The sequence below is a fragment of the Bos mutus genome, chromosome X (genome assembly GCF_027580195.1).
Source record: "Bos mutus isolate GX-2022 chromosome X, NWIPB_WYAK_1.1, whole genome shotgun sequence".
Taxonomy (NCBI): Eukaryota; Metazoa; Chordata; class Mammalia; order Artiodactyla; family Bovidae; genus Bos; species Bos mutus.
The window spans coordinates 129,653,206-129,673,198 of NC_091646.1; the positions used below are offsets into that span (position 1 = coordinate 129,653,206).

At 46.1% G+C, this 19,993-nt stretch overlaps 1 non-coding gene across 1 annotated transcript; it reads right to left on the reverse strand.

Moving 5' to 3' along the window:
* Window positions 1–12,282: 12,282 nt before the first annotated feature.
* TRNAC-GCA (transfer RNA cysteine (anticodon GCA)) lies at window positions 12,283–12,354 on the reverse strand. Its single transcript has one exon. It is a non-coding gene; the product is annotated as a tRNA-Cys (tRNA).
* Between the last annotated feature and the right edge of the window lie 7,639 nt (window positions 12,355–19,993).

The window sequence follows — 19,993 nt, forward strand, 5'->3', positions numbered from 1 at the left end:
GTCCAGGGGGACAGGCTCCTCTGTCCATGGGATTCTCCAGGCAAGAATACTGAAGCCGGTAGCCAGACCCAACTCCAGGGGATCTTCCCAACCTAGGGATCGAAACCGTGTCTCTTACATCTCCTGGGATATCAGGTGGGTTCTTTCCCACTAGCACCACCGCAGAAGCCCCTGTGTCCCTTCTACAACATTTGTAAATCCACTATCCTTCAATTTTTTTTTACTCTTTTTAATTTAAAAAAAAGTGCAGTATAGCACAAGGAATTATTTCGAATATCTTGTAATAACCTATAATGGATTATAGACTGCGAAAATAACTGAATCACGGTATACTATATCTGAAAGTAGCACTCTATTGTAAGTCAACAACACTTCAATTTTTAAAAAAGAAAGAAGAGGGAAAAAAAAGACCAGAATACTGGAGTGGGTTGCCAGGCCCTTGTCCAGGGGATCTCCCCAACCCAGGGATCAAACCCAGTCTCCCGTATTGCAGGCTAGATTCTTTACCATCGAAGCCACCAGGGAAGCCTAAAAATAAAAGAAAGAAGACAAAATAAAACAAGTGGAGAATCTCAGCCCCACTCAGAACTACAGGATCAGAACCTGAACTTTGAAACCCTCCCCAGGCATTCGCGTTATCGCTCCGGGGTAGGTTGACTGGCCCTCACTGTGAAGTCACGCTATTTTGCTTTTCAACAAAATGCCTCTCCAGGCCTTCAAAAGGCATCTGCACAAAGCTGGCTTCTCTCCCTGCCTCCAAGTCAACCAAGAACCTTCCATGCTGCCTCCCTCTCCATCGTCCTCACCCACCAGACCCCTGCAAGAGGCAAGACTCCGTCAAGCGATGCCACACAGCCTGGAAGCCCAGGGAGAATTTTCTCACCAAATTCTTACCGACCAAGACGGATTTGATTGCCTCACTCAGAAACGGTTCTCTCCTCCTCCTGTCTTCTGTCACTGATAAACAGACCAGCTGGTCCTTCTTCCGGCTTCCCTGGTGACTCAGCTTGGTAAAGAATCCGCCTGCAACACGGGAGACCTGGGTTCGATCCCTGGGTTGGGGAAATTCCCCTGGAGGAGGGTGTGGCAACCCACTCCAGTATTCTTGCCAGTGACCCCAGGATAAATTGCTTGACTCTGGGCTTTCCCAGTGGTTCAGTGGTAGAGAATCCACCTGCAACACGAGAGAACTGGGTTCGATCCCTGGGTTGGGAAGATTGCCCTGGAGAAGGGAAAGGCTACCCACTCCAGAATTCTGGCCCGGAGAATCCCATGGACTGTATAGTCCACAGGGTTGCAGAGAGTTGGACACGACTGAGCGACCTTCACTTCACTTGGTTCTGCTTCAGCTCCTCTGCTCTCTCATAATTCTTATTCATCTGCAGACCTCTTTATATCCCTTAATTCCCACACAAAAAAAATCACTTCTAACTACAGTTGCTATGTGTAAAAGTAATGTTCAGAGGGCTGCAGAAGAAAGATGGTGGTGGCTCAGAGCAGGAGAGGTTGGGTGGAAGGCGCTCAGTCACGTGTGCCTCTTCAGGACCCTGTGGACCATAGTCCGACAAGGTGCTCTGTCCATAGGATTCTCTCGGCAAGAATACTGGAGTGGGTTGCCATGCCCTATTCCAGGGGATCTTTCCGATCCCGGATCGAACCTGTGTCTCTTATATCTCCTGCATTGGCAGCAGGGTTCTTTAGGACTGAGCCATCATCATGACCCGTGAAAGTCAAATGTAATTCAAATCTGAGTGTCCATGCACCAAGCTTTACAGGAACTCAGTCGTGTTCATCTGCTTAGATGTTTCTCTGGCTGCTTTCCACACTACACCAGCCAAGTGGAATCCTTACAACCGACTGTGCGCCTCAAAGAGCTCAGAATGTTAGCTGTCTGGCCCTTCCCCTTGGTCTAAGCCAGACTGGTTCATTTCTGTTGTCAAATACGCCACATTTCGCTTCTCTGGGTGCAGTACATTCAGCGTTCAGGCGTTTCCATGTTTCTGGCTAAACCAAGTTACAGATTAGCAATCATCCACTTGCTTTGCTTCTGCAGTTCATGTTCATCAGTTCATACGACACAGGGATCTCAGTAAATGCAGCAGCTACAGTGATTTCGGAACAGGGATTGTTGTTGTTATTCAGTAGTTGGGTCATGTCTGACTCTTTGCAACCCCGTGGACTGCAGCGGGGAGGCCCCCTCGTTTTTCTCTGCGTGAACTCGGAAGGTTTCGCTCAACCGCAAAAGTACGAAGCAGAAGAAGGACTCCTCTGGCCTCTGTATGGTCTGGAAGGTTTCCACCATTTCTTCCAAGCGCTTGATTGCCTCCATGACGCTTTTCTCCATCTCATGTATAATCAGCGCCGCTTTCCAGCTGCCGCAGCTGGGATTCAAAACCACTTCCTTGGCCGGTGATTTAGCATTTCACTCTTTACACACCAGCTTCCCCGGGCTGCCATAACAAAGTCAGAGCCAGCATTTAACAAGTCTGTCTGAGCTCAAAGCCGAAAAATAATTCCCACTCGTCCATCTTTTCTGGTGATCTCTCCACACTGGGATAAAAAGTCATGAATCTATTTCCTACCTATCCCCCACCATATGTAGATTGACTGATTTCATCAACACTTTCTGGTTTATGGATCCTTTTTCTCTGCCTGAAAACAAAACATGTGCTTCAAGGTTTTCACCAACTCCATACTTGAATTCCTAAACTCAGCCTCGTCCTCCACCTACTCTTCTGTATACTTAACACTGGATTCCCCAGGTTGGTAAAGTGGTAAAGTGGTAAAGAACCCGCCTGCCAGTGCAGGAGACCCAAGAGAGGCAGTGTTCGATCCCTGGGTGGGGAAGATCTCCTGGAGGAGGGCATGGCAACCCACTCCAGTGTTCTTGCCTGGAGAATCCCAGGGACAGAGGAGCCTGGCGGGCTACGGTCCATGGGGTCGAAAAGAGTTGGACACAGCTGAAGTCAGACTTAGCATGCACACACACGCTCAACATAATTTAACAGAGTAATGATGCAACGGATGGAAACTATCAAGAACTTTTTACATCTGCATTAAAGCTTTATAATTTATCATGAGTTTTTTTAAATCATGAGTTGTTTTTTTAATCATGTTTATTTATTTATTTATTTTTTACTGGCTTCCACATACAACCTGCCCAGAAGGCTCCTCCAGGCTTACTCCTGGGGGCCCACCATAGCTCCCTGCAGGCCAGCTAGTATGTCCCAAGATACAGGATATAATTAGCTTCCCACATCAAACTAATTTCATGACTACACCTTGGCCAACTATTGCTGTCATTTGTAAGCGACTGCCACCCGATGAAACCACATATTTTTTAATCAATTTTTTTTTTTTTTTGCTCTTTCAGCATAATTTACCTGTGGTTTACCAACTACTCTTTCACTTGCACAAATTTTCCTGACACCATATACATCCCTGGGCAACAACTTGATATAATCAGTAAATAAAATCCTCAAAAGTTTCAAGGTGTTTTGAAAAACAAGTTCAGTGAATAAAATCCTCAAAGTTTCAAGGTGTTTTGAAAAACAAGTTATTTTATTAGGTCATGGACATACCACTGGCACCAACCCTCCCCCCGCCCCCCAAAATTGTAAGCCAAAACCTATTATGTGACGTTACAAATTCTGTAATCAAGTGATTATGCCTTTTAATGGGAGGGGGGGATAAAGGCAACATTAGCTGCTGCCCAAATCCAAAACCTGGAAGTAACTCGAATTACCACCGAACGGTCTTCAGGCAGAACAAAGACCAAACATTTCATCATGTAGCCAAGATCCTGATCCGAATTAACTCATAATAATGAATTAATGGCACAGATGGTTGTCATGGTGACCTAATTTTGGCTTTACATAATCTAGATGTCAGATGACACATGAGAATATTGCTAAAATAATGAACAACTCCCATGCTTTAGGTTCCCAGCATCTTTGACCTTCTTACATTTAAACGGCTTTCTAAATCCATCTGAAAATATTCAGGACAGCACTTAGGCCTCCTGATTTATGCTAATAATTTGATCGTCTCTCCCTTCCCTTAGCAGAGCTAACCACATTTGAATACACTGAATGGTTTAACTACCTCCACAGATTTCCGATCAAAGCAAGTGTGAAATAATTTTCCCCCACTTTGTACAGCAAAATCCTTTATGCAAGTGAGTCAACAATATGGAGAGGAGATAATGCAATTCAAAAGGCGTGAAGACAGAGCTTATGGAAGACGTATTTGCTAATATTATCACGCCAAATTGTTTCTTTTGTTTTCTTAAGTCTAGCTGGGAGGCGGCGGCCACTGAAAGGAGGTTCTGCCCGTGTAGCCTGGTCTTTAGCATACTTTAGGGAATGAAATTACTTTCTAATCACGAAATCCACCAGACGGTGGAACAGCCTGATACAAGAAGTCACGTTGTGCCAGGAAAGCTCTGGGTCATTCTGAAGTGAACTCACAGGGCCCTGCAGTAACCTGCCTGAGGCCATCGCTGAAATGAAAGCCAGTGAGACAACCCCAGAGCCCTGCCTCCTGCTTCAGCATCCAATTCTCATTACATTGGCCTCCTAGGGGTGAGGAGCCTGCCAGGTAAGGAGTGGGTAGGAAGAATCTGGAGTTTGTAGTCGAATTGAAAAACCAGCTTCTTCCCCGTGGAATCTCGCAAGCTGTGACCCTTTGAGGAGAAAATGTGCTGCTCGGGAATAATTATAAACCCAGCTGTCAGCCTTTACCCTGATGGCAAAGAGCTGGAGCACTGATGACCACGTGGGTAGCAACCAGAGTTGTCTGTCACGTGCCCTCCCCGCTGCTGTGAGTATCTGCCTTCTCCCTCCTGCTCAACCCCCTTGGGCCCAGCTAGGTAGGGATCATATTGTGGGAGGAAAGAATGTGACCTCAGGATCTGCAAAGACTGCAGAGCTCGGTGGAGCCAAGAGTCCCAAACTTCAGCGCCAATGATAATCAGCAAATCCCCGGAGGAGGACCGGTTGGAACACCAAGGGCCCCCACCTACTTCCAGAGTGTCCCAAACAGGTCCCCCATATTTCTTTCTTTCTTTCTTTCTTTTTTTTAATTTTGATTGATCTGGCTGCACCAGGTCTCAGTTGCAGCGAGCAGGACCTTCAATCCATGGAGCCCGCCATCAAGGTCACAGATTTAGAGTTTTGTACCAAGGCCACGGAGGCAGAGAGCCCTGCACCCAGGTCATCTTGGAACTGACTGAGCCCCCATAGCAACTTTTGCTATGAGCCCCCTCACCCCCTCCTTGATCTAAACCAGGCGGCTCCCTGACCTCATTGTAAGTAGAAATACCCACCCTCCCAGGTAGCTCAGTGGCTAAAAGAATCTGCCTGCAAAGCAGGACACCTGAGTTTGATCCCCAGGTTGGGAAGATCCCCTGGAGAAGGGCATGGCAACCCACTCCAGTATTCTTGCCTGGAGAATCCCATGGACAGAGGAGCCAGGCGGGCTGCAGTCTGTGGGGTTGCAGAGTCAGACACGACTGACACTTTCATTCACCCTATTACTCACCCTACAGCAGCCTAACCAATCACCCAATGTCACCCTCCAGCAGCAATTTGCTTTGTCCTAGGCTACAAAAACTGGCTTCTACCCCACCAAAGGGGTTGCCTCTCCCTGATCCATCAGGAGGTCGGCCAGCTGAACTTGCTATGCTGCTTCCTCTAAATACATCGCTTGTTTCTGAAATACTCTTGTGTCTGAAAATTCTTTGCAACCTGTGTTCCAACCACGCCATGATTTTCGTTGCAGCATGGAGGATCTTTAGTCTCAGCGTGTGAACTCTTAAGTCGTGGCATGTCGGATTCAGTTTCCTGACCGAGGATGGAACCCAGCCCCCAGGCATTTGGAGGGTGGAGTCTTAGCCACTCGACCACCAGGGAAGTCCCCCAAGACGGCACCCTTCCAACCAGCTCCCCCTCACCCACTCTTGCAAAACCACCTAGAGTTGAATGTAATAAGCCATGGGAAAGAGCTGAGATCCCGATTGCAAGCTCATCCTTCAGTGCTGTCTCACTAGAGCTGTGTTGCTGCAAATTTTCCTTTTACACCTGTCTGGCTCCGGCACATATTGGACTCAGATGGGGGGCCGGCTTCCCCGGTTGAGAGTCACAGCTTCCTGGTACTGTGCCGTCTTCAGGAGAGCTCACACCATCTCCCAGTGACTGGAGAGAAACTGAGCAAGGCTTTCACTGAAGACTAAGGGTGATGGGTGGCAAGGCAAACACAGCACCCAGACCGCCTGCAAAGCCCCGAGGAAGCGAGGTGGTTTTCAGCCTCACCTTGACTGTCTGTCACATGACTCACGGAGCACAGCCAGCGCTAATAAATCAACATCATTCTTTAAAGCACCCTGGTCAGCTGCTTGTATTTCTGTGGATGCTTTTGAGCTGTGGTGTTGGAGAAGACTCTTGAGAGTCCCTTGGACTGCAAGGAGATCCAGCCAGTCCATCCTAAAGGAGATCAGTCCTGGGTGTTCATTGGAAGGACTGATGTTGAAGGTGAAACTCTAATACTTTGGTTACCTGATGCGAAGAGCTGACTCATTGGAAATACCCTGATGCTGGGAAAGATTGAGGGCGGGAGAAGGGGATGAGCTGGTTGGATGGCATTGCTGATTCGATGGACATGGGTTTGGGTAGACTCCAGGAGTTGGTGATGGACAGGGAGGCCTGGCGTGCTGCGGTTCATGGGGTCGCAGAGTCGAACATGACTGAGAGACTGAACTGAACTGAACTGTGCCAGCCAGATATGTAGTTTAGAGCCTCCTTGGCCCGGATGATACTGACCGGCAGTAGCGGGTATTTCAAGCTTTTACATTTAAGAAGACAACTTACAAACGATAGAGAGAATGGGTACCTAGATCTCCTTAAAGGGAGCGTGTTGAAAGTTGAAGGGTTTGTGGCCATAATCTTTATTTGGTTGAGGAAGTTTCTTCCAGTCCCTAGTTTAATAAAAGGTTTCCTTTATTTTTAAAAATATTTTACAAATTTTTTTTTTTACAAAATAAAAAGGTATTTTATTTATTTTGCCACACCAGGTCTCCGCTGCAGCCTGTGAACTCTCAGCTGTAGTATGTGGGTTCTACTTACCTGGCCAGGGATCGAACCTGGGCCCCTGCATTGGGAGCTCGGAGTCTCAGCCACTGGAAGTCCCAAAAAGGTATGATGATGAGGTGTTTAACTGTATCAATTTTTCTTTTTCTGTATGTACTTAAAATCTTTGATTTTGCCCTTTAGTGTAATGATGTAGGATGCATCACTGATAAAGTGTTCCCATGTTAAATATTGTTGCACTCCTGGAATAAATTCTGCCTGATAATCCTGTACATAAATATATATATATAGATACAAAGTATATTTATACTTTTTGTATCCATATATTTATATTTTATTTTGAAAATAAACTATTAGCTACATAAATTAACTACATGAAAAGTATACAAAAAGTATATTTTTGTATTATATACAATTATTACAGTGTATTATATATTATGGGCTTCCCTGGTGGCTCAGACGGTAAAGTGTCTGCCTGCAATGCAGGAGACCCAGGTTCAATTCCTGGGTCAGGAAGATCCTCTAGAGAAGGAAATGGCAATCCACTCCAGCACTCTTGCCTGGAAAATCCCATGGACGGAGGAGCCTGATAGGCTACAGTCCATGGGCTCGCAAATTATAAGTGAAATGATACATAAATTATTTATCTTTTCTTGTATTATCCTTACCTAGTTTTTGAGTAAAGATTACACTAATCTCAGAAGAAAAGAAGGCTTAGTAGGAAATTAAGCAAAATATGGGAATAAAGATAAGGAAAGTTTGAGGAGTAAACGTTACATCTCCAGGAAAAACACAGTGATGTCTCAAGATAAATACTGTGCCAGATTTTTCATCTGAACATGAGAGTTGCCTATAAAAATGATTTTATAAGTATTTAATTTTTTTTTAAGAAGGGAGGAAGAGAGAGAGGGGGTGGAAAGGGGTGAAGAGAAAGGAGAGTGCATAGAAAAAGAAAACAAATAGATAGGGACACAGTGGAAAAGGAGCATGTCCAAGATCAGTTATTCTTTTTGTGGTTGGGCAGACAGCCCGTGGTGGTCACTGCAGAGCTGGTTTGTCCTCTGTACCCATAACTACGCAGCTCCTACAGTCTGCACAGCAAGCTGAAGCCCAGTGCACGGCATGGAGCCACTCAAGCTCTGCAGACACCTCACCCCTGCCAGCTGGGGCCCTTCACAGAAGCCGCACAGCAGTTTTGGTTACCTGAGCCCTTCACCCCCGTCTCCAGGCAACGGGCACCCTCCCACCTCCAGCGAGCAGGGGAGGCAACCTGCTCCCAGGACACCTTCCTTCCCCTTGCTGCCCCTGATTTGCTGGGAGTCATGTTTCAGTCACATCTCTCTTCCATAATCAGCCTGTCCCTCCTGACCCATTAACTCCATGAAGCTGCCGTCTAGCATTCGGGGGGCCTCGAAATTATTTCTGATTACAAACATCAAGCACGCAGCCGTAGCGGGAAGACAAAGGCTCAGTTCAGTTCAGTCGCTCAATCGTGTCCAACGCTCTGCAACCCCATGAACCGCAGCACACCAGGCCTCCCTGTTCATCACCAACTCCCGGAGTCTACCCAAACCCATGTCCATCGAGTTGATGATGCCATCCAACCATCTCATCCTCTGTCATCCCCTTCTCCTCCTGCCCTCAATCTTTCCCAGCATCAGGGTCTTCTCAAATGAGTCTGCTCTTCACATCAGGTGGCCAAAGGATTGGAGTTTCAGCTTCAACATCAGTTCTTCCAATGAACACCCAGGACTGATCTCCTTTAGGATGGACTGGTTGGATCTCCTTGCAGTCGAAGAGACTCTCAAGAGTCTTCTCCAGCACCACAGTTTCAAAGCATCAATTCTTTGGCATTCAGCTTTCTTTAAAGGAGAGGTTATGACAGGTTGTGTACAATGATCAGATCTCTCTCTCTCTCTTTCTCTCTCTCTTTAGTTGCTAAGTCATGTCCGACTCTTGTGACCCCATGGACTGTAGCCCACCAGGCTCCCCTGTCCATGGGATTCTCCAGGTAACAACACTGGAGTGGGTTGCCATTTCCTTCTCCAGGAGATCTTCCCAACCCAGGGATTGAACCTGGGTCTCCTGCACTGCAGGCAGATTCTTTACTGACTGAGCTATGAGGGAAGCCCAATATATAAACAAATAGAAACATGCATAATATAGACAAACATAAACATGTGTAAATGCACAGACACAGAGGCACCAGTGGATACACATATACACATCTGCGTGCCTGCACATGCACACACGTGAAGGCACGCAAACCTGGACACACCCATGCATGCACACACACGTGTGCCCACAGACAGATGCACCCATGGGCACACTGTTAAATTAATGAAACAACGAGGCTCTAAACAGGACTTCAGTTCAGTTCAGTTCAGTCGCTCAGTCGTGTCTGACTCTTTGCGACCCCATGAATCGCAGCACGCCAGGCCTCCCTGTCCACCACCAACTCCCGGAGTTCACCCAGACTCATGTCCATCGAGTCAGTGATGCCATCCAGCCATCTCATCCTCTGTCGTCCCCTTCTCCTCCTGCCCCCAATCCCTCCCAGCATCAGTCTTTTCCAATGAGTCAGCTCTTCGCATGATGTGGCCAAAGTACTGGAGTTTCAGCTTTGGCATCATTCCTTCCAAAGAAATCCCAGGGCTGATCTCCTTCAGAATGGACTGGTTGGATCTCCTTGCAGTCCAAGGGACTCTCAAGAGTCTTCTCCAACACCACAGTTCAAAAGCATCTTCAGCACTCAGCCTTCTTCACAGTCCAACTCTCACATCCATACATGACCACAGGAAAAACCATAGCCTTGACTAGACGGCCCTTTGTTGGCAAAGTAATGTCTCTGCTTTTGAGTATGCTATCTAGGTTGGTCATAACTTTCCTTCCAAGGAGTAAGTGTCTTTTAATTTCATGGCTGCAGTCACCATCTGCAGTGATTTTGGAGCCCAAAAAAATAAAGTCTGACACTGTTTCCACTGTTTCCCCATCTGTGTGGATCACAATAAACTGTGCAAAATTCTGAAAGAGATGGGAATACCAGACCACCTGATCTGCCTCTTGAGAAATCTGTATGTAGGTCAGGAAGCAATAGAATTGGACATGGAACAACAGACTGGCTCTAAATAGGAAAAGGATTACATCAAGGCTGTATATTGTCACCCTGCTTATTTAACTTATATGCAGAATACATCATGAGAAACGCTGGGCTGGAAGAAACACAAGCTGGAATCAAGATTGCCGGGAGAAATATCAATAACCTCAGCTTTGCAGATGACACCACCCTTATGGCAGAAAGTGAAGAGGAACTAAAAAGCCTCTTGATGAAAGTGAAAGTGGAGAGTGAAAAAGTTGGCTTAAAGCTCAACATTCAGAAAATGAAGATCATGGCATCTGGTCCCATCACTTCTGTCTGGGAAGGCCTTACAAATAGCTGTGAAAAGAAGAGAAGTGAAAAGCAAAGGAGAAAAGGAAAAATATAAGCATCTGAATGCAGAGTTCCAAAGAATAGCAAGAAGAGATCAGAAAGCCTTCTTCAGCGATCAATGCAAAGAAATAGAAGAAAATAACAGAATGGGAAAGACTAGAGAGCTCTTCAAGAAAATTAGAGATACCAAGGGAACATTTCATGCAAAGATGGGCTCGATAAAGGACAGAAATGATATGGACCTAACAGAAGCAGAAGATATTAAGAAGAGGTGGCAAGAATATACAGAAGAACTGTACAAAAAAGATCTTCATGACCCAGATAATCACGATGGTGTGATCACTCACCTAGAGCCAGACATCCTGGAATGTGAAGTCCAGTGTGCCTTAGAAAGCATCAGTACGAACAAAGCTAGTGGAGGTGATGGAATTCCAGTGGAGCTATTTCAAATCCTGAAAGATGATGCTGTGAAAGTGCTACACTCAATATGCCAGCAAATTTGGAAAACTCAGCGGTGGCCACAGGACTGGAAAAGGTCAGTTTTCATTCCAATCCCAAACAAAGGCAATGCCAAAGAATGCTCAAACTACCACACAACTGCACTCATCTCACATACTAGTACAGTAACGCTCAAAATTCTCCAAGCCAGGCTTCAGCAATACATGAACCGTGAACTTCCTGATGTTCAAGCTGGTTTTAGAAAAGGCATAGAAACCAGAGATCAAATTGCCAACATCCTGTGGATCATCGAAAAAGCAAGAGAGTTCCAGAAAAACATCTATTTCTGCTAATTCAGTGGAGGCCTAGTCAAAAACCAAAATCTAAGCCTGTGAAGGCCTCAAGGTCACCAAACTGAAACCTAAGCACAACCAACCCCAAATAGCCAACTGGGCTTTAAGGGACAACCAACCAACAATTTCCTAACTTTGCTTCTGCTTTTCTCTATCAAAGTCTACCTCACGCCTGTTGGTGGAGCACTCCCAACCACTTCTGGTTAGGCACAGCCTTATTCAAATCAATGTTTGCTCAACTAGATTCTTGAAATTGTTAACATGCCTCAGTTTATCTTTGAACCATGCACAGCCATACAGAGACACAGACATCCCCATACACACTCATCGATTCTCTTTTCAAGAGCTAACAAATTGCACGAGTGCACATTGGTGTGAAGGGCCTCTCTCAAGACAGAGGTCATTCTTTTCCACTGTGAACTGAGGCAACAACATTCTCAAGACAGAGACTTTGAACCCCGGGCTGGCATTGCGCTTCCATCACCACTTCAAGGTGGTGATGTGTGTTCTCTCACCCAAGTAGCCAAGGTCTGGTCTCAAGCTTGTGCTAAGTCGCTTCAGCCACGTCCGACTCTTTTCGACCCCATAGGCTGCAGCCCGCCAGGCACCTCTGTCCATGGGATGCTCCAAGCAAGAATACTGGAGTGGGATGTCATGCCCTTCTCGAGAGCATTGACCCCGAGTCTCTTGTGTCTCCTGTATTGAACACTAGTGCCACCTGGGGATGCTCCTAGGAGGCACAAGGAAACTTTTCACACCTGGAGCTTGAGTCAGAAGGACGCAGTAGCCACTACATCTCCTGTATTGACCTTCCACTACCATGCTGGTCGTAAATTTAGCATGAAAGAAAGTGCAAGTGAAGTCGCATCTGACTCTTTGCGACCCCGCGGACTGTAACCCACCAGGCTCTTCCGTCCATTGGATTCTCCAGGCAAGAATACTGGAGTGGGTTGCCATTTCCTTCTCCAGGGGAATCTTCCCCACCCAAGGATCGAACCTGGGTCTCCTGCATTGCAGGCAGACGCTTTACCGTCTAAGCCACCAGGGAAGTCCTTAAATTTGAGCCACCAGGGAAGCCTTCAATTTAGCACACTAAACCCAAACTTCTTGTATTCCCCAGGTTTGCTCCTGGAAAAAAATAATAATAATAAGGTCCCTTGAGCCAAACTGAGAAAATCATGAAGCAAGCACAGCACAGAAAAACAGTCGAATAAAATTGGATCAGCTCAGAGAGTAGGAGAGAGGGACCTGCTCCCTGTACGAGGAACTATGTCCTCCTGGTAGGTAGGCAGGTGCCCACATAGGGCTCAGCCATGGATGAGAGGGGAAAGGAACAGGAGGCAGACTGCGCGTGGCATACGCCGTATTCCTCTTTGCAGACCTGACTCAGCTCCCCCTGGGCGTGAGCAAAGAAGAATTCATCATTAAAGGTTTTCCCGGATGCCTGCCAGGATCAAAGCCTTTGGAAGAAAGCTGCCTTTCTCTCTCACTTTAAGCCTTCCCTCTTATGTAAATATATTCCTAAAAAAAAAAAAAAAAAAAAACGCCTGCAGTATTTTCAGTAAAATGACACCGCAAACCTGCCAGCGGTCTTCCGGCTGGCTGGGTGCTTGGCAAAACATCTTTACCATCCTTATTAAAATGTGGCTTGGATCTGCAGAGTACAAACAGAAGCAGATGAGCAGGAAGGCAGAGTCCCTGGGGGAAGGAAGCAGGATACAGGTAGGCAGGAGCTTCAGATGGGCCTCTGTTCCTAATCTTTATCAGATAATCCTAAGTAACCAGGATGAATCGACTTGCAAACGAAACCCGATTTTCAGGCTCCAAAGTCTCCTATGGACAGAGTTTCTATTTTTTGGAGTAAATTTCACCCAAAGGGACAACCGTGAGCGTTACCGTCAGCGACTTCGGATGTCTGGCATCCCCCATTCTATCAAGAGTTTCCGATTAATTTCAACACTGTTTCTGTCCTCCGTCTTCCAAAGTAAATAAGCTGAACGTCGGAGATGTTCATGAAGAGTTAACATTAAATTGTTATGCTGTCGTCACTAGAAAGAAAAACAAAGCCACAGTATGAAGGCACTGCATTTTCAAAAACTGTTCACGTGTTGTGCAAAATCCTTCCAAATGACACAGTTTCTCAGTTTTTCATTCCAGGGCTGACAGGGAAGATTATATTTCATGTTAGCTTTGTCTGCCACAGGAACAATTTATTATGTTTGTAGCAATTGATAATCAGGCTGAAAATATGCTTTGTGCTAACTGTACAGGTAAAAACTCAGGGTAATCCTGGTGTATACATGACCATATATTTATTTTAATCACACTAAGTGAATGTGCCCGTCACCACATTATGATTTGATTTGGTTAAATATCAGCTGCGTTGCATCAGGCTCAGGTTCTGTTCTGCACTGTAACGCATGCTGTTTGAGCTGTCCCTTATAATGGTGTTTGTCTTTAATAATGCAATTACTTTCAGAAGTTTAACATGATGTACTCTGCATATAAGTTAAATAAGCAGGGTGACAGTATACAGCCTTGACGTAATCCTTTTCCTATTTGGAGCCAGTCTGTTGTTCCATGTCCAGTTCTAACTGTTGCTTCCTGACCTGCATACAGATTTCTCAAGAGGCAGGTCAGGTGATCTGATATTCCCATCTCTTTCAGAATTTTCCACAGTTTATTGTGATCCACACAAAAGTCAATAAAGCAGAAATAGATGTTTTTTCTGGAACTCTCTTGCTTTTTCCATGATCCAGCAGATTTTGGCAATTTGATCTCTGGTTCCTCTGCCTAAGTCCATCCTAAAGGAGATTAGTCCTGGGTATTCATTGGAGGGACTGATGTTGAAGCTGAAACTCCAATACTTTGGCCACCTGATGCGCAGAGCTGACTCATTGGAAAAGACCCTGACGCTGGGAGAGATTGAGGGCAGGAGGAGAAGGGGACGACAGAGGATGAGATGGTTGGGTGGCATCACCGACTCAATGGGTTTGGGTGGACTCCTGGAGTTGGAGATGGACAGGGAGGCCTGGCGTGCTGCGGTTCATGGGGTTGCAATGAGTTGGACACGACTGAGCAACTGAACGGAACTGAACTGAACTGTATGTCATAACCACAACAAAAACAGAATAGAGTGGAGGCAGGCCCAGTAAAGTATCTTATCAAACCCTCACAAGAAGCTTCTGCTATCTCCCCAATCACAAACGAGCACACAGATGCAGAACAATTAATGGCCTGTCCAGGATCCAGGGGGCCAGGTTGGATGCTAACCTGCTCAATCTGCCTCTCACGTGTGTCCTACCTGTGAATCCTTCACTCTTTACAGACAAAACATACAATTCCTCACCTACAATGAAACACACAATTTCTCACCTACAACATACGTGCTTCCATCCTGGCTCCCGGGAAGGGCTCTCATATTATACCTTTGCAAGTGGGAAGGAAAGAAATCTCACCCTCAAAAGGTAAAGAGCAGGATGAAGGAGACCTTATACCAATTCCAGCAGCCTATCGTATCCATCCAGGGTCTCAGATAAACTCAGCGGGGAAACGTCTGGCTCCTGGAGCCGACACGCTCATTTTAATTCAATTACATTTCTGATCTCAATTACATTTTACATACCATGTCACCTTTGGTCTTTGCATTCTCACATCATGTCTGATGTTTCCAAATTAATAAATACTGAGAAGTACTGAATTAATGAGTACCTTAGTAAAGGTACTTAGCACCTTTACTAAAGTACCTTTACTAAGTACTTAGTAAAAGTACCCTACTAGTAAAAGTACCTTAGTACTTTTAACATATTAAGTACTTTAAAAATACTTATTCATGTCCAGGGCTTCCCTCAGAGCTCAGTTGGTAAAGAATCCACCTGGAATGCAGGAGACCCTGGTTCAATTCCTGGGTCAGGAAGATCCCCTGGAGAAGGGATAGGCTACCCACTCCAGTATTCTTGGGCTTCCCTGGTGGCTCAGCTGGTAAAGAATCCACCTGCAATGCAGGAGACCTGGGTTCCATCCCTGAGTTGGGAGGATCCCCTGGAGAAGGAAAAGGCTACCCACTCCAGTATTCCGGCCTGGAGAATTCCACGGACTGTATAGGCCATGGGGTTGCAAAGAGTCGGACGTGACCGAGCGACCTTAACTTTCACTTTCACTTTTCATTCATGTCCTGGATGGAAAATACTATGTGGGCACTTTTGTAGCCCAAACATTATAATCGTCTAGCAAACAGGCAGGGGACTTTGCAAAGGAAGTTCTGGTGGGCGCTGGACTATTATATACAGTTCTTGCTTCTGTGGGACACGTTGCACTGAAACTTGGCCCTCTAAAACATCATGACCATTACCTCCTAATTTCAAAGGATCAGGCATTTGGGAGCAGCCTATCTGTATGCTTCTGGTTCAGGGTCTCCTGTGAGGTTGCAGTCAAGACCTGAGCCAGGGCTCCAGCCATCTGAAGGCTTGACTGGGATTGAAGGAGGATGCAGTTTCAAGAAGAGGTGTGCGCAGAGCTGTCAAGTTGGTGCTCGCTAGTTGTCAGGAAGCCTCCATTCTTATTAATTATCACAAATACATTTCCAGGGGGCTGCTTAACTGTCTTCGTGACATGAGAACTGGCTTCCCCCAGAAGCCAGGTGACCCCAGACAGAGCAAGGCAATAAGTGGCAACGCCTTTTGTGATCCGTCTGCTGAAGTCACGGTCGAAGAGGTGCCTAATGTTCTATCAGCAGTTATCATCCTGATGAGCCCTCATTGATGAGGAGTCAACTGTACAAAGACACGACTATCAGGAGGGCAACTCATTGGGTGTCATCTGGGATGCGGGCCAAACCATACTATTTTCTAGAAAACAATGAATTTTCAAACCCCACAGACCCCGCTGGACCCTTGGTGGGCAAAGAAGGGTCAGGACCAAATCTAGGCCTGGAGACTTGTACCAGAAAGGTCCCCAGTGCAAATTTCAGCATCCAAAGGTGTATGGCAAATACAGGGTCCTTCTGAGATAATGAAAATCCCAAAGATTGCAGGCGATCCACTCCTGTGAATGGCCGAGGCAGCTAGAGAATCGCCCAGAGTCAAACAGATGGCAGTGTTGTCCTTCCAAACGGTGCACTCAACTTGGGGCAAGAGTCCAGGCAGAAGCTGGGGAGAGAGAAGCCACCCCACCCCCTGAGATAGGAGTTGGCTGCAGATCAGGGTAGGTCTCCAGGCTGTCAAGTGAATGACGGCTAATCATGAATCAAAGACCCAGGTCAGAGGCTACAGCAGAGTTCTGTAACCTCAGAGGTGCCCGCAACCTTTCCCTGAAATACTGCTATAAGTGAAGGGATACCACTACAAATCCAGAGCCCATTCCTGGGTGGATCTGACTTTCCTACCTATTGTGGAAAGTTCTGGATCTAGAGTTTTTTTTTTTAAATAAAAGAAAAAAACAAAAAAGAAGGAGGTGATGGCATTTGCCAGACTGAGCGACTTCACTTTCACTTTTCACTTTCATGCATTGGAGAAGGAAATGGCAACCCACTTCAGTGTTCTTGCCTGGAGAATCCCAGGGACGGGAAAGCCTGGTGGGCTGCCGTCTATGGGGTCGCACAGAGTCGGACATGACTGAAGTGACTCAGCAGCAGCAGCAGCAGTGAGCTGAGAAAACCACAGCAGTTTCCAGGGATGTTTGTCAAACCAGATGCCTGCATCTCAGGACATGTTCCATGATGAGCAAATAAGCTCCTACACACACACACACACACACACACATCGCCTGTTTCATGCCAAGCACGTTCCATGACAAGCAAATAAGCTCCCTACACAAAACACACACACACACACACACACACACACACGAGTTTCTCACCAAGCCTTGGGGTCCAATCTGAGAGGCAAGCCTGTTAAGAGCCAATGCTTGTGGGTCTCACATGTGCAAGCCTCCTTGCTCTTGAAGGCTACTTATTGGGGGGCTCCTCTCTTACATGCATGCTTTCAAAGGTGGGGTGCCTCAAGTGGGGTTCCAAGCCTTTCTTCCTCAGGAGTGAGGTCAGGATTCGCCGAACCCCAGGTCTTCCTCAAACCTTCTCTGTGTGGCTCCTTTTCAATACACAGGGCTGCCCCAGAAATCACGCATTACTACAACTCTGCCCAAAGCGGATTTTTTCCAGGACAATAATAGTTCTTTGAGTTCCTCTGTGCAAAATGAGAATTTTATGCTGGACAAGAAGACATTGATGTTGCCCTCATTTGCCACCGCACAAAGCAAAATCTTCCGTAAATGGCTGTGAGAAAGCTTTGGCTCCGTGTGACGGATTCTGACCTTCCCAGGTTCTGTTTTCGCCTTCATTCTCAGGTAGACAAGGCTGACTTAGTTTCCCACCCTAAAGTGCTTTGTAAAAATTATTCACCTCCCCAGCTTCCCTGGAAGCTGCAGCTAGCCTTGGTGTATGGTTCGAGGTGATGAGACCTAAGGGGCATACTCCTGGAGATTTCAGGAGTATTTCTAGCTTTCTGCTGAAATCTAGGAGATTTCTGGCTTTCTGCTGGAAGCATTTTTCCTCCCTTCCTCCCTCCTCTTTTTAATTTAATCCTCCAACACACACATTTGGGGAACTATCTTGCAAAAGGAGGCAGTGAGCATGAACACTGAGGGTACGAGCTGAAGACAGAGGCGAGGGAGACAGCCTGGGGTGTTGGTGTCAACATGGAGTCACTTCAGCTTTGTCACAGGCAATCAACCCCCAGCATAATTAGCACGATTAGCCCAGTACGGCCCAAAGTTATACAGACAGAGACACTCTTTTTCTTTGTAGAATCTATCAACCATAGCTCACAGAATTGTTGTTCTGCAGAGCATAGTTTAGGAAAGACTGACCAGTGTCGTCCAAAAGGATTTAAGTGAGGCAGGAGTTTGGGGGGTGTGGGTTCAGCTCCTCTACTGTGACATTGTAAAGAGCTGGTGCTTATGTTGAATTATTGTACATGGAAGAATGTGAGTTATTGTACATGGAACCTATGCACTGCTCCTTGTGACAGGAAAGAGTAGAGAAGCCTGGGAAACAGGGGTGAATCTTAATGCTGTGTTACCACAATTGAAAATAACTCAAAGCATGAAAATCAAACCCTGGAAGCCTTAGGTCAAGAGTGTAATAGTCACCTTTCTCTTCAGATCCCAAATATTTTAAATACCATCTCCCAAATATTTTAAAGGTTATCTCCCACTGTGAAGTTGATAATGTGGTTTTTATTACTCACTTGCACATCTTGTGTGCATGCTCAATCATGTCCAACTCTTTGAGGCCCCATGGGTGGACTGTAACCCATCAGGCTCCTCTGTCCATGGGGTTTTCCAGGCAAGAATATGGGAGTGGGTTGCCATTGCCTTCTCCAGAGTTCCATATCTTAGAAGGGTTAAAAGTTAAAACATCTCCCATGAACGAAATATACCTCCCCAGTACTTGCTACCCCTAACTGTCTTCCATTTGCAATAATTCAAAATAAGCACCAACTCTTTACAGTTAATATTTTATAAGTTCTAAGCCTGAGGTCAGGGTGCGGATGCTGGGAAGGAAATGACACAGGGCTTAAGGGCTGTCCTGAATCTATGCCATTCAGGAGGGCAGCCCGTGGCCACACGCAGCTGCTGAACCCTTGAAATGTGACTAGCCCGAATTGTGATGCCCTGTAAGAGTGTTTCAAAGACTTGCTGTAAAAAAAAAGAATATAAAATATTCATTAATAATATTTATTAATTACGTGCTGAAGTGATAATATTTTGGATGTATAGGATTGGTTGCATGTTTTATTAAAAATTAATTTCATCTGTTTCTTATTACTTTTTTCATGGCATTGCTCTGAAGTTTAAAATTAGAAATATGGCTTGTCATCTGGGGCTAGCATTACATTTCTCTTAGAGGTTGTGTTCTAGATGCTCTTTGTCCATGACTGGATTGTGAGTCTTTGGGGAAGTATTGGGGACTCAGTCTCCCCACCCATAGAATGAGGTGGCTGGAACATGTTGCTTACAGTTTTAGCTGTATGAATTATAAAAGCTGTGCATTTCTCTTTCCATTTTTCGTCTCTTAAGTAAAACACTCGTTTTCCTGGGAAGAACACTAAGTTGAGCGGCAGTAAGCTTGGTTTGAATTCTGTTGCTTCTTCTTCTTGACCTGGTCACCGGCTACCAATTTTTTAGCATCAGCTCAGTGGTGGGAGGGCTTCCCTAGTGGCTCAGACGGTAAAGCATCTGTCTGCAACGCAGGAGACCCGGGTTCGATCCCTGGGTTGGGAAGATCCCCTGGAGAAGGAAATGGCAGCCCACTCCAGTATTCTTGCCTGGAAAATCCCATGGATCGAGGAGCCTGATAGGCTACCCTCCATGGGGTCGCAAAGAGTCGGACACGACTGAGCGACTTCACTTTCAGACTTTCACTTTTATTTCAATGGTGGGAGGCACCCTGATTGGAAATGTTCCGGAGACAGTGAAGCTGACTGTCAGTAGATATATGGTTGCCTGGAAAGTGTTTATAAACACAGAAAACACCATATAGGAAAAAATATTTTAGGTGACGGAGGAACATCTCAGCAGGTTGCAGCTGGCAGCCTGAAGTAGGGAAGTACATAAAATGCCTCCCACAAGGGCCCCACGTTACTCAGCTTCAGTCATTCTGCAGAAGGCCAAGCCATTACCACTTAGCT